The following is a 14,008-nucleotide window of genomic DNA, read 5'->3' as shown; positions in this document are numbered from 1 at the left end:
CATGTTATTCTCCCAGGGGACCTTGCCCATCAGTTCCCTGAGGGAGTCGAAGTCTGCTTTTCTGAAGTCCAGGGTCTCTGTTCTACTGCTCTCCTTTCTTCCTTGTGTCAGGATCCTGAACTTGACCATCTCATGGTCACTGCCTCCCAGGTTCCCATCCACTATTGCTTCCTCTACTATTTCTTCCCTGTTTGTGAGCAGCAGGTCAAGAAGAGCTTTTCCCCTAGTTGGTTCCTCCAGCACTTGCACCAGGAAATTGTCCCCTACACTTTCCAGAAACTTCCTGGATTGCCTGTGCACTGCTGTATTGCTCTTCCAGCAGATATCGGGGTGATTAAAGTCACCCATGAGAACCAGGGCCTATGATCTAGCAACTTCTGTTAGTTGCTGGAAGAAAGCCTTGTCCACCTCATCCCCCTGGTCCGGTGGTCTGTAGCAGACTCCCACCACGACATCACCCTTGTTGTTCATACTTCTAAATTTAATCCAGAGACTCTCAGGTTTTTCTGCAGTTTCATACTGGAGCTCTGAGCAGTCATACTGCTCTCTTACATACAACGCAACTCCCCCACCTTTTCTGCCCTGCCTGTCCAGACTTAAGCAAGTGCTTAGAGTTCAGTGTGTGCTTTGTTGATTCAGGGCTTTGGATTGCTCCTCATCCATGCCAGAATGAGCGATTGGCCAAAATAACTCTGTAATATATACTGGTTAGATCTCCATTTCCTCTTTATTTAGGGCCAGAATCTGCAACACTTAATCATGCCAAATGGCACTTATTCACGCAAGTGGTCCTTCAGGACTACTTGTGAATAAATGCTATTCAACATATGTAGGATTTGCAGAATCTGATCCTACCTTTAAATTATTTCCCTTTGGCTTTATCTGGGCTAAAACTATTTTCATTTTATAACTGGTAATAGTATACCAGTACATTATTTATAACTGTGAGCATCAGTACTCCTCTAAACCGAACTAAAGACTTGCAGCTCTCTACTAATAAAATGTTCAGAGCATCTAACTGACCTGTGTCTGATCCCTTATTGAACTCGTGGTGGCCTAAGGCTTGTAGCTGACTTCATGCTACAATTATATATATCAAATTATGTCATTTTACAATTCCCTGCCTTAGCATCTTATTTCAGATGCAGCCATATGAATTTTTGATGCCACAGCTATACACTAGATATTGCAATTTTGAGAACTCAAATGGCATAGTAATTACCACAAGGCCATTAAGTATCACCAAATAATTTGCATCTCCTTAGGGAGTAGTTTTCATACAGGAGAAATAGCAGTTGTCTCAGAACTAAGCCCTGAAGAATAATTTTGTTTACATCCATCTATTTAGATACAACTTAACAAGTTTTAACATAAACAGTAGCTGTGACTTTATCCTTAAGATTCTAGAATACTAGAGACTATTATATTTTCAAATGTATTTAATGGAATACATGTTTTAATACTGAGGTAAATAAAAAATGAATTACCAGACTGTACCTGACCTACCAATGTGATTGTATTTTTTTCAGTCCCAGTTACCATAGCACTTAATACTAGAAAACTAGCATTCCTCTCCTTAGGTGAACCAGAACTAAATGATACAGAAGGCTGGGCCTCAATTAGATTCTGATTTCTTTTCCCTTTGATGCATTGTGTGACTTTGAAAACTTGCTGTCTGTCTTTGCTTATTTTCCTAATTCTTTCTATTGCTAGTAGACTCTCAAAGGTCTGATTGCTTTTTCTCCATAAAATGAGATACATTTTGAATTGAAAATCCAATTTATTGCTAAGAAACCCTCACAAGAACAGACATTGTTCACCTACAGTTGTATTCTCCGGCTCTTTTGAGGCTATCTCAGGCACATAATAAGCATTATCAGCCCATCCATTAATAAATGTCTCTTGCAGTAAGACAGCAGAAATGTTTTACCCATCAGAGCATATTAGAGTCCTGAAACTGCATGCTAACTACAATGGCCTGTCTTTCTTGGAAGCTTCGTCAAAATATAGGAAGAATTAGTGCTCAAAGGCTAGAAAGAGAAAAAATGTTTTGATATGTAAAATACCAGAGAAAACAGGAAGGCATCTTGACATAAAAATCTTCAGTCTAGACCCCTCCTTCTCATTTAATGAGCCTCTTAAGTATGATCCTTTTGCTTACAACTTTAATTAAAACAACCGCATGCTGAGGTGTTTTGCTTCACTCAGTGACTTCTGGCATTACTGTGCATTGATAGTCTACACCCAGTGTTATGGTGGTGTGGAGGCAGTGCTGACTTCAGTATTTTAATGGTTATTATAACATGCTTTGCTGAACACATGCTGTAGCTCAGGCTGAGTTCCAGCTTCCAGACTAACCTCCCTTGTTTAACTGCTCCTAATTTCCTCAAATTCCTTGTGGGCTGAAATTTTCCATGCTTGTTTCAAGGGCAAAGGTGTTTGTTTGAAGTAAAAATGCTTCAAACATATTCTACAATCTCTTTTGAGACATTAAAACATGATATTGGTTTATGGGCACTTTAAGATCCATTTCTCAGAAGATACATAAATATAAGCCCTTGCCCCAGAGAGCTTAAAATCTGAGCAGTGGCGCTGACTTTCTGGTTCCCCCAGGTGCTCAACCCCTGTTCCACCCAGGCCACCCCTTTGCCCAAGGCCTCACCCATGACCCTCCTCTACCCTGCTCCACCTCCACCCTGCCTCTTCCTGACCTGTTCTGTCCCCTCCCCTGAGCACACCCCACCCTCACTACACCTCTTCCTGCCCCTGCTCCTCCCACTCCGTCCCAGCGTCTCCTGCATGCCACTGAACAGCTGATCACTGGTGAACGGGAGGCACTGTGGGGTGGGGAGGAGCTGATCGGTAGGGTCGCTGGTAGGTGCTGAGCACCCACAATTTTTTTCCTGTGGGCATAGGCGCTGACTCCGTGGGTTCTCTGGGGCTGGAGCACCCACGGGGAAAAATTAGTGGGTGCTCTGCATCCACCAGCAGCCAAGTTCCCCTCCCCCATGTCCCACCTCCTCCCCTGAGCGTGCCGTGTCCCAGCTCCTCCACCTACCTCCTAGCACTTCCCCCGCTGTTTGGCGGTGTGCTTGGAGGGAGGGGGAAGAGTGGGAACATGGCAAGCTGAGGAGAGGAGGCAGGGCTGGGGCAGGGATTTGGGGAAGGAGTCAGAATAGGGGCAGGAAGGGGGCAGAGTGGGGGCAGAGACTTTGGGGAAGGGGTTGGAATGGGGGCAGGACAGGTGTAGAATCTGGGTGGGGCCGGGGGCAGAGGTGGGTCGAGCAACCACTGGCAGGAGCAGAAGTCGATGCCTATGCCCTTGGATGCTCCAGCCCCGGAGCACCCACGGAGACAGCGCCTATGAATCTGAGCCTCGAAGTTCATGCTTATGTTCCTTCTTATTCACAAAAGCACTTAAGTCAGGCTTAAGTGGACATATTTACATGGTTAAAGTCAAGCATCTGCTTATGTGTTTTGTTGGATCTGGGCCTATGGCTCTGATCCTGAAAACATTTAAGTGCAACTTTACTCACATGAGGACTAAGTGGGGAGATGACTCATAGGAGTAAAGTTACATACTGTAATGAGGCAGAGCGGCCTCCCACCATGGTGGGTGGAACCAGACTCGTCCCTCCTACCTCGCCAGAAGTACCGAGGCAGAACAGGCAGTACAAAGGGAGGGCCCTGGAGCTCAGGTGAATGGGAGCCACAGAAGGAGACAAACCTCTCCAGTCTGCTGCTGACTGCCGCAGCTGAGCCTGCGCTGTGCAGGACAGCACAGCACCCTACCTTACTTCCAGAGGAGACTGACCCTGGGGAGGAGTTGCCAGAACTGCTGTCCGCAATACACACTGAGGAGACAGAGGACCCTTGGACTATGGAACCCCTTCTCCAGACTGTGGTAGGAATTAGCCCAGGGAAACCAGACTTTAGTCCAGTATTGTTGCCAGAGCAGGGGTCAGTGTGTTGCGGCTGGATTCCTCACTGACCCAGTGGTTGAACACTCCACCACTTTTAGGGCCTTGAGCTAGGACCCAGTGGAATTGGGTGGGCCCAGGTCCACCTACCTCCCGCTGCCAACCCTACCCCTGGGTGGCAGCCTATTCACCCCTAGGCCAGAAAGCCTGTGCTTGGCTTGTGGCTTGCCCCTGTCACAAGATGGTGACCATTTAGACTGTGTGTTTGCTGGCTGCCTTAGCCAGGAGGCTTAGACTAAAGCCCACTCCCTGCTCCGACCCACTCAAAGGCCAGAGCCTCAGACTGTTACTTGCTGTCTGCTCCAGCCAGGATGCTGTGGACTAAAGACTGTTTATGCTCTGCCTCATGTAGAGGGCCAGAGTTGTACCCTCTTGATTGCAGCAGCCCAAGCTGGGAGACTCTGGGCTAGAGACTGCTTACTGCTCTCCCCTGCCGGAGGAAGCTAGAACAGGGGTTTTTCTCTCTGAGGCCCCTCTCATCATGCTATAAAAATTCCAGGGCCCAGTGGGGGTGGGAGGGCCTCGGGGCAGAGGCCTTGGGCATAGGCATATTTTAACTTCTATTTTGGGGGGGGGGAGGCAAGGGGCCAGTGGGGCTCAAGCCACCTCCGCATGGCGGGGTCCAGGAAGGCAATGTCACTCCACCCCCTGACTCACCCCAGCGGGCCACCCAGCCTGTCTAGGTTTGGGGTGGGGGTTGCAACCAAAAATTATAACTTAGCTCAAAAAGTTTGAAAACAGTTTAGAGTGCAGGGAGGGCGTAGCTAGGGTCTGTGTGCAGTGATGAAGTAGCTCAGGGTGCAGGGAGGGGGTAGCTAGGAGCTGTGTGCAGGCAGGGGGTAGCTCAGGGTGCAGGGAGGGGGTAGCTAGGGGCTGTGTGCAGTGATGAAGTAGCTCAGGGTGTAGGGAGGGGGTAGCTAGGGGCTGTGTGCAGTGATGAAGTAGCTCAGGGTGTAGGGAGGGGGTAGCTAGGGTCTGTGTGCAGACAAAGGGTAGCTCAGGGTACAGGGAGGGAGTAGCTAGGGCCTGTGTGCAGTGATGGGGTAGCTCAGGGTGCAGGGAAGGGGTAGCTAGGGGCTGTGTGCACAAAGGGGAGTAGCTCAGGGTGCAGGGAGGGGGTAGCTAGGGGCTGTGTGTGGGCAGGGGGGTAGCTCAGGGTGCAGGGAGGGGGTAGCTAGGGGCTGTGTGTGGGCAGGGGGGTAGCTCAGGGTGCAGGGAGGGGGTAGCTAGGGGCTGTGTGTGGGCAGGGGGGTAGCTCAGGGTGCAGGGAGGGGGTAGCTAGGGGCTGTGTGTGGGCAGGGGGTACAGAGAGGGCGTAGCCTCAGGGTATAGGGAGAGGAGTATTAGGGGCCATGTGCTGGCTGGGAGGGCTCCCCTGCGGTCCCTCTTCCTGGAGGGATCTGACAGCCACGGAGCCAGGTCTCCCCACCCAGGCAGCTCTTACCGGCTGCCTCTGCAGGAGCAAAGGGGGCTGGGAGCTGAGAGGCAGCTTCAGTCCAGGGCACCAGCAGGAGACGAGGGAATGCATGGCACCAGCCAGAGCAGCAGCTACCCTGCACTTCCTGGCTCTGGTGTCCCACCTCCAACCAGGGCCGGTGCAACTTATTAGGTGACCTAGGCAGTCGCCTAGGGTGCTAGCATTTGGGGGGCGACATTTTCTTCGGCGGTAACCGCGGTGGCCGGATCTTCGGCCACCCCAGTCATCGTAGGCATTTAGGCAGAGGGAGCTGGGGCAGGGGGGCGCGGGGGCGCGGGAAGGGCCACCTGCAGCAAGTAAGGGGGGGGCAGCATGCAGGGGAACTCCCCGCCCCAGCTCACCTCTGCTCCACCTCCTCCCCTGAGCACGCCGCCCCGCTTCCTTCCAGGCTTGCGGCACCAAACAGCTGATTTGCGCCGCAAGCCTGGGAGGCGGGAGAAGTGGAGCAGCGACGGCGTGCTTGGGGAGGAAGCAGAGCAGAGGTGAGCTGGGCTGGGGAGCTGCCACACGGCCCCCCGGGTGGGGGGTGCGCTGCCATGGGGGAGATGCCTCAGGGTGGAGGGGGGTGGGTGGGGAGCTGCCGCAGGGCTCGGGGAGGGGGCGGAGCAGAGGTGAGCTGGGGTGGGGAGCTGCCACATGGCTCCCCAGGCCAGGGGGGTGGGGATCTGCCGCAGGGGGCCACCTCAGGGCGGAGTGGGAGGGTGGGGAGCTGCCGCAGGAGAGCGCCTCAGGGTGTGGGGGGGGAGCTACCGCAGGGGGGGTGCCTCAGGGCAGAGGGGGGGTGGGGAGCTGCTGCACGGCTCCCTGGGCTGGGGGGAGGGTGGGGAGCTGCCATGGCGGGGGCACCTCAGGGCGGGGAGCTGCCTCAGGGCTCGGGGAGGGGGGAGGGCACAAGGTGGAAGTTTCGCCTCGGGCGCGAAACATCCTTGCACTGGCCCTGCCTCCAACCTGGCCAGAGGGTGGGGAGAGGAGATGGCGGGGAGGTGCGGAGCTGCCACCAGGTCTGCTGTGCTCTTGTGCAGCAGTTCTTTTGCGGGGGCAATGCCCTCCATGTGCCCAACTCTGCCAATGGGCTCAGAGCTACTGCCCCATAGGGAGCACCAGGGCTCTGGGATTCAGCCCTGTGCCTCCCGGCTTCAGCCCCAGGGGGGCGCTGGGGACTGGGGCTTCAGCCCCGTGCCTCCTGGCTTCAACCCCGCAGGGGCACTAGGATTCTGGCTCTGGGTTTCAGCCACAGACTTCCAGGGCTCGCAGACCCCCAGGGGACTGCAGACCCTCAGCTGAGAACCACTTGGCTAGAGCACCAGGCTGTTAATTGTTGTTTACCTCTGCTGGGGGCTACAGACCTAGAGACTGCTTATTGCTTGGCCCCGGCAGCGGGGCCCAAACCCGAGTGCTGCGACCTGACACAGTGAGGTGGAGTGACCTCCCTCCCCACTTGAGGGCAAGAGACCACTACACATACATACTTATGTATTTGCAGGATCAGGGCTTTAATGGATAAACAGGGGTAAATCTAAAAAATGTTAATGTCTGGTTCAACATGTATCTACAATGCTACGTGTGTTTGATATCCTTGCAATACTGGCAGTTTCAAATGTAAGCTAATGTGTTTCTTTTAAAATTGGTATGTTTGCTATTTCTCAAATGAGATCAAAACAAATTCCTTTCTCCTACCTCTTGGCACTCAGCCTATTAATAAGAGAGAGAACCCCTTTGGTTTTGCTCTCTCAATTTAGCTTCTTTCTTGTTTTGAAAGAAAGTTTGTGTTCATTGCAATATTTTGTACCTAAAGAAAACGTGACTATATGCTGGTTCCTCAAATCCTTTCAATTAATATCCAAATCAAACCCACAGCCAGGCTATTACATCTACTTCCTGCTACTATTAATGATTTAAAGAATTAGCAAAAACAATTGATTTAAATCTATATTACCAGTATAAGTTATATTTGAAGAGTAAACGTTTAAAAGCATATTTGATATTAATCTGGTAGTCTAGGGTGTGATCTCTTTCATCTTCAGGACTGGATGACATACTTGGAAAGTCTAACTTGGATTTTTAATATCTCACCTTCATATTATATTTACATGATTGAAAAAGACATTTACCTAGAGCAACATTGTAACTAGTGAAAATGAAAGGTTTGTTATTTGAAGAAACTAATTCAAACCTGGAAGTGACTTGGAGATCACTGTGAATGTATATCAGTAAATCTTCCTATTATAGATAATTAGGAACTGGGAATGAGGATTCTGAAAAAACAGGAAGCATTATTTAAAGCACCGTGTTGCTTCTGGACTATGTCTTGAGAAACATTGTTTATGTCTTTGGCTGAAACGCTGTCATTTTGAGAATGCTGTCTCATTTAATAAATATAAATTAGATTGTCTTGAATGGACTGAACTATCTGAAGTGCAATATAACAAGATTTCTTCCTCTCACATGTTGAGGTACCACTGAAATTTATACCATCTTTTTTCAGTTGGCAAAGGGCTAAATCCTAGCTCCAGCACTCAACTCAAATAAATGGGCTGTGTGCTAGAGAAGCCATTGGCGTTTAGAGGTGGACAGACTTCAGCCCCGGCCATGAATCATGCAGCCAATTCTGTTTAGAAATGGCCCCATCACTATAGTATCTTTAGTTCCACAAACCATAAAGTATTTATCTTCACAACATCCCCATTGTCCTAATTGGGAACTGAGGTACAGAAAGAATAAACAACTTGCCGTAGGTCACACAGGAAGTTGGCAGCATAATAAAAAATTGAACCTGGGTCTCCTGAGTCAAAGGCTATAGATTCAGATATTCTAAGATCAGAAGGGACTACTCTCCTCATATAGTCCAACCTCCTGTATAACACAGGCCACAGGACTTCCCCAAATTAATTCCTGTTTGAACTAGAGAATATCTTTTAAGAAAAACATCCAATCTTGATATAAAAATCGCCAGTAATGGAAAATTCACCATGATACTAGGTGAATTGTTCCAGTGGTTAATTCCTCTCACAGTTAAACATGTATTCCTCATTTCCAAATTGAATTTGTCTAGCTTCAACTTCCAGTCATTGGCTTGACAAAGCCCTGGCTGGGATGATTTAGTTGGGGATTGGTCCTGCTTTGAGCAGGGGTTTGGACTAGATCAGGGGTGGGCAAACTTTTTGGGCCGAGGGCCACATCTGGGTGGGGAAATTGTATGCAGGGCCGGGGCGGGGGTTGGGGTGCAAGAGGGAGTATGGGATGTGGAAGGGGGTGTGGTGTGCAGGAAGGGGCTCAGGGCAAGGGATTGGGGCAGAGGAGGGGTGCAGGGCATATGAGGGAGCTCGGAAGGGGGTTGGCGTGCAGGAGGGGTGCCGAGTGCGAGAGGGGGATCAGGGCAGAGGGTAGGGGTGCAGGAGGGGTGGGAGGTGCAGGCAGAGGGCGTAGGACAGGGAGTTGGGGGGCGGGGTGCAGGAGGGGTTCGGGCTCCGGCCCGTGCCACTTACCTAAAGTGGCTCTGGGGTGGTAGCGGTGCGAACCGGGGCCAGGGCAGGCTCCCTGCACGCCTGCCCTGGCCCCACGCTGTGCCGTTCCGGAAAGCGCTGTGGCCCCTGGGGGAAGGGGGGGTGGAGGGCTCTGCATGCGCTGTCCTTGCCGCGCCTCCAGGTACCTCCTCCAAAGCTCCCATTGGCCATGGTTCCCCGTTCCCAACCAATGGGAGCTGCGGGAGGCAGTGCCTGGCGGCAAGGGCAACACATGGAGCCCTCTGCCCCCCCGCCCCTGGGGGGCTGCAGAGAAGTGGTGCCGGCCGCTTCTGAGACCGGTGTGGGGCCTGCAGCACCACGGGGGACAATCCCACGGGCCGGATCCAAAGCCCTGAGGGGCCGGATCCGGCCCGTGGGCCGTGGTTTGCCCACCCCTGGACTAAATGACCTCCTGAGGTCCTTTCCAACCCTGATAGTCTATGATTCTATGATCTTGTTAGACCATTGTCTGCCAGGTTGAAGAGCCTATTATCAAATTTCTGTTCCCCATGTAAATATGTATAGAATGTGATCACCTCACCCCTTAACCTTCTTTGTTAAACTAAATAGATTGAGTTTCCTGATTCTAATCCTTTAATCTTTCTCTGAACCCTCTCCCATTTATCAACAGCCTTGCTGAATTGCTGACACCGGCCCTGGATACAGTGTTCCGGTAGTGGTTGCATCAGTGCCAAATACAGGGGTAATATAACTTCTCTATTCATACTCAAGATTCACCTTTTATACATCCCAGGGTTATATTAGCCCATGTGGTCACAGCATAGCTCTAGGAGCTCATATTCAGCTGAGTATAAACCATGACCTCAGGTCTTTTTCAGAGTCATTTTTTCCCAGGATAGAGACCCCTGTCCTATAAGTATGGCCTACATATTGACTCAGGTGAACTACTGTGAAAGTGGTTGTACATAATATAGTTGAAACACTTATGTAAAATATACTAAACAGATATGTCAAGGCAAGGACAGGTGTATTGGCCACAAACTATTCTGTTTAAAGAGAAGATGTACACTGCATAAATGTGCAATTAAACTCTGTCTTCATGGTCCAGATCATGCCCTCCTGCAGGAAAAGTCCATGGGAAAAAATCAGGGTAGACAAACACTTCATAGCATCCTCACAGAATTTCCTACAAATTTTTGCATTAGTCGGTAGGCTTTACCCATTCTCTCACTGTCCTGTGAATATGGCCCAACATATTAGAATCATATAGTAACTGCACATGAGTTAGGAACACTTCTGTCAGATGGTTTGTTGGGGAAACCATCTGTCTGGGGCATATCCAGTTCCAATTAGTTGTAATAATAGCTGGATGGGAATTTACTATTGTTATAGTCTTCCGACATAAAATATAGTTTCTGCAAAATTGAAATTTTCCATTTTGTTGAAATTTTTATTTTTTTTTAAATCAGGGAAAATGGAAATGAAATATTCTGTTTTAGGCTGGTTTGACCTGAATCGGTCAGTTCAACAAAAGTTGTGTTTCCCTTTTGTGGGGTATTGCCTTGTGGGGCCCTGATTCTCTGCCATAGGCCAGACTCCCTGGAAGACTACATTTCCCATAATTCGATGTCAACTCCCCTCTGTTCAGCCTGTGTGGTGCACTAGGAGAGTTGCATAACTCTGGGTGCATCAAAGGAGATGAAGACTGGGGAGCCTGGGCCATAGGGGAGAATGGGGGATTCAGGCTCTTGAACTACAACTTCAATGAGGTCAAGTACCACAATGGGCAAATAGTTTAATGTTGGACTGACTCAACGTTTATCTCAGTGTTTTATCTCAGTTGAACATAACAAAATATTTTGATTTTTGGACTGTTGAAATGTTTTGTGAAATATTTCACTCTTTCTGAATAAATGTTTTTTGGGAATATTTCATTCTGTGAAAAATTTCATTATGATTTTTTTGTGCTGATTTGGGATGAAAACAAATGTTGAAATATTAAAATTTCCTGTGGGATTGAAATTATGAATTTCACTTATCTCTGGTTGCAATTCACCAGTCCTTTTCTATTTTCTTCTGACTGTATTTGAATATGTTCCGATCTCACATCTAGACCAACCAATAGCCCAGTGTAACCCTAAGTTCTCCGAAGAATTTATGTAGTTTGAATAGGAGAGCCAAGTGACATGGTTGTGTTCATTCTGTTTTATATAAAACCCCTAGTTTCTCGGGCTATGAATAAACTCACAATAGAATTCTCTTTTGTATAACTGTACTGTAACATTTTTATGAGAGGTTCACAATCTGAACTTATATATTGGAAAAATTTGTATTGTAATTAACTATAAATATTTGAGTACATTACCCCCATTTATTTCATAGAGTTCCACTTCTTGTCATTTTGTGTACCAATAATATAAGCCCAACATTTATGTATATAAAAATCAGATTTCTAAATAAACGTTTGGTTAAAAATTATACCTTGGCCAGAATAATAAATCTAAGGCCTGGTCTACACTAGGAGTTTATGTCGAATTTAGCAGCGTTAATTCGATTTAACCGTGCACCCGTCCACACCATGAAGCTAATTAGTTCGACCTAGAGGGCTCTTTAGTTCGAATTCGGTACTCCACCCCGACGAGGGGAGTAGCGCTAAATTCGACATGGCTATGTCGAGTTAGCCTATGTGTGGACGGAAATCGACCTTAGTAGCTCTGGGAGCTATCCCACAGTGCACCACTGTGTTGACGCTCTGGACAGCAGTCCGAGCTCAGATGTTCTGATCAGCCATACAGGAAAAGCCCTGGGAAAATTTGAATTCCTTTTCCTGTCTGGCCATTTTGAATCTCAGTTCCTGGTTGGACATCGGGGCGAGCTCAGCAGCACCGGCAGCGATGCAGAGCTCTCCAGCAGAGGGGTCCATGCAATCTCAAAGTAGAAAGAGGGCCCCAGCATGGACTGACCGGGAAGTCTTGGATCTGATCGCTGTGTGGGGAGATGAGTCTGTGCTTTCGGAGCTGCGCTCCAAAAAACGGAATGCAAAGACCTATGAGAAGGTCTCCAAAGCCATGGCACTCAGAGGATACAGCCGGGATGCAACGCAGTGCCGCGTGAAAATCAAGGACCTGAGACAAGGCTACCAAAAAATCAAAGCGGCAAACGGACGCTCCGGAGCCCAGCCCCAGACATGCCGCTTCTACGAGGCACTGCATGCCATTCTCGGTGGGTCTGCCACCACTGCCCCACCAGTGACCGTGGACTCTGAGGATGGGATAGTGTCGAGGGGCAGTTTCTCGGCGATGTTCGCGGATGGGGAAAATGAGGAAGGGTTTGTGGAGGATGAGGCAGGCGACAGCGCTTACAATACTGATTTCCCCGACAGCCAGGATCTCTTCATCACCCTCACAGAGATCCCCTACCAACCCTCCCCGGCCGTTAACCCGGACTCTGAATCAGGGGAAGGATCAGTCGGTAAGTGCTATAAACATATAAACATTTATTTTTTTTAAATCAGGAATAAAAACTATACGAAAAGAAGGTCAATACATATAGCGATCGAATAGAAATCCTCCTGGGACACTTCCACGAAGCTCTCGTACAGGTACTCGAACAGCCTACGGAGGAGGTTCCTGGGGAGAGGTGCCTTATTAGGTGCTCCGTGGAAGCACACGCTTCTGCGCCAGGCCATCCTGAGGTATAGTGGGAGCATTGCCTCCACCAGCATGGCAGCATAGGGCCCTGGTCTGTGCAGGGAGTCACGCTGCATGAGCTCTCTGTCTGTCCTAGTGACCCGCTCGGCGACTGCTGCATCTAATTAGGGGAATTAATGTAATGTTACTATTGTGAATGCTTGACTTTTCCTTTGCATAACAATGACCGTCGTTTAACAGCCACGTGTTGGAGGCTGCAGAGGGAAAGCATACAGGGATCTTTCCCGGGGACAGCCGCGAGGGGCTGGAACAGGGTCAGACTTTATGCTTTCCAGATTGCCTGCAGCAGGAGGCCACTGCTATCCATTAACTTTTAAGCAGCCTAAAGTTTACGGCTTACCAGGCCTGGCTGCTACACGGATTCTGCTGTCCTGCCCCGCTTGTCTGATCTCCAGTGCAAGACCCCAGGCAATGAAAGCGAATGCCGAAAATTCGAACTTGTCCTGAGAGCACATGAGATAGGTGCCCTGTATGGTCTTGTTCACAGAAACAGACTAGACTGTGTTCAGTGTTCGCAAACATGTATCTTTGCAAGGAAATCATTTCCTTTTTCCCATCACACAGCTGCGGCTGTTTCCCGAACTGCCCCGACATCCCCCTCACAGAGGCTGGCGCAGATTAGGCGGCGAAAGAAAAAGACTCAGGACGAGATGTTCGCTGAACTGATGGCCTGCTCCAGAGCCGAGGCGGCCCAGCAGAGCCAGTGGAGGGAGACCCTCTCTCAGCAGCAGCGCTCACACAGCGAACGGGAGGACAGGTGGCAGCAGGAAGACCAGCAGGTGACTCAAACGCTGCTTGGACTAATGAGGGAGCAAACGGACACGCTCCGGCGCCTTGTGGATGTTGTGCAGGACCGCAGGCAGGAGCAGAGAGCCCCCCTGAACTGTATCTGCAACCGCCCTCCCCCACCACAAAGTCCTGTCCCCCCCTCACCCAAAATCACAAGAAGGAGAGGCACTAGGGGCCGTGAAAGCTGTCACTCCACCCCAGCAGAGCGCTCATGTAACAAACAGCTCTCATTCCCTAAAGTATGAGAATTGCTTCCCTTCCTGGCTCACCCAATTCAAAATCCCAGTTTCATCCCCCAACTGTGTAGTTGAGTATTAAAAATAGTTTGCTGTTCATTACTGTTTCCGTCATGTTTCTTTGCAGAAGACTTTGTGTGATGGGGAGATAGGGGTTTGTTAATTGCATAGGACAGCCACCATTACCAGGGTACAGACATGGGGGCAGGATCAACAGCAGGTCACACACAGAGTGCAGTCACTAGGCACCCGGGTCAGTCTGGGAGGTGTCTGCTGCCCCAGGTCAGTCTGGGAGGTGTATGCTGCCCCAGGGTCCGAACGCCTGGCATCCACAAATGGCAAGGCAGGCTGC

At 49.7% G+C, this 14,008-nt stretch overlaps 1 long non-coding RNA gene across 1 annotated transcript in view; it reads left to right on the top strand.

Annotated features, from left to right (window-relative positions):
• Positions 1–10,105, top strand: part of LOC123369934 — a 57,478-nt gene extending 47,373 nt beyond the window's left edge. Inside the window, exon 3 of the long non-coding RNA XR_006579193.1 lies at positions 9,592–10,105. This is a non-coding gene — a long non-coding RNA (uncharacterized LOC123369934). The remainder of the gene's footprint in view (positions 1–9,591) is intronic.
• Positions 10,106–14,008: the final 3,903 nt, after the last annotated feature.

Source organism: Mauremys mutica, chromosome 1 (genome assembly GCF_020497125.1).
Source record: "Mauremys mutica isolate MM-2020 ecotype Southern chromosome 1, ASM2049712v1, whole genome shotgun sequence".
Lineage (NCBI taxonomy): Eukaryota > Metazoa > Chordata > Testudines > Geoemydidae > Mauremys > Mauremys mutica.
This window is presented reverse-complemented; position numbering and strand designations above follow the sequence as displayed.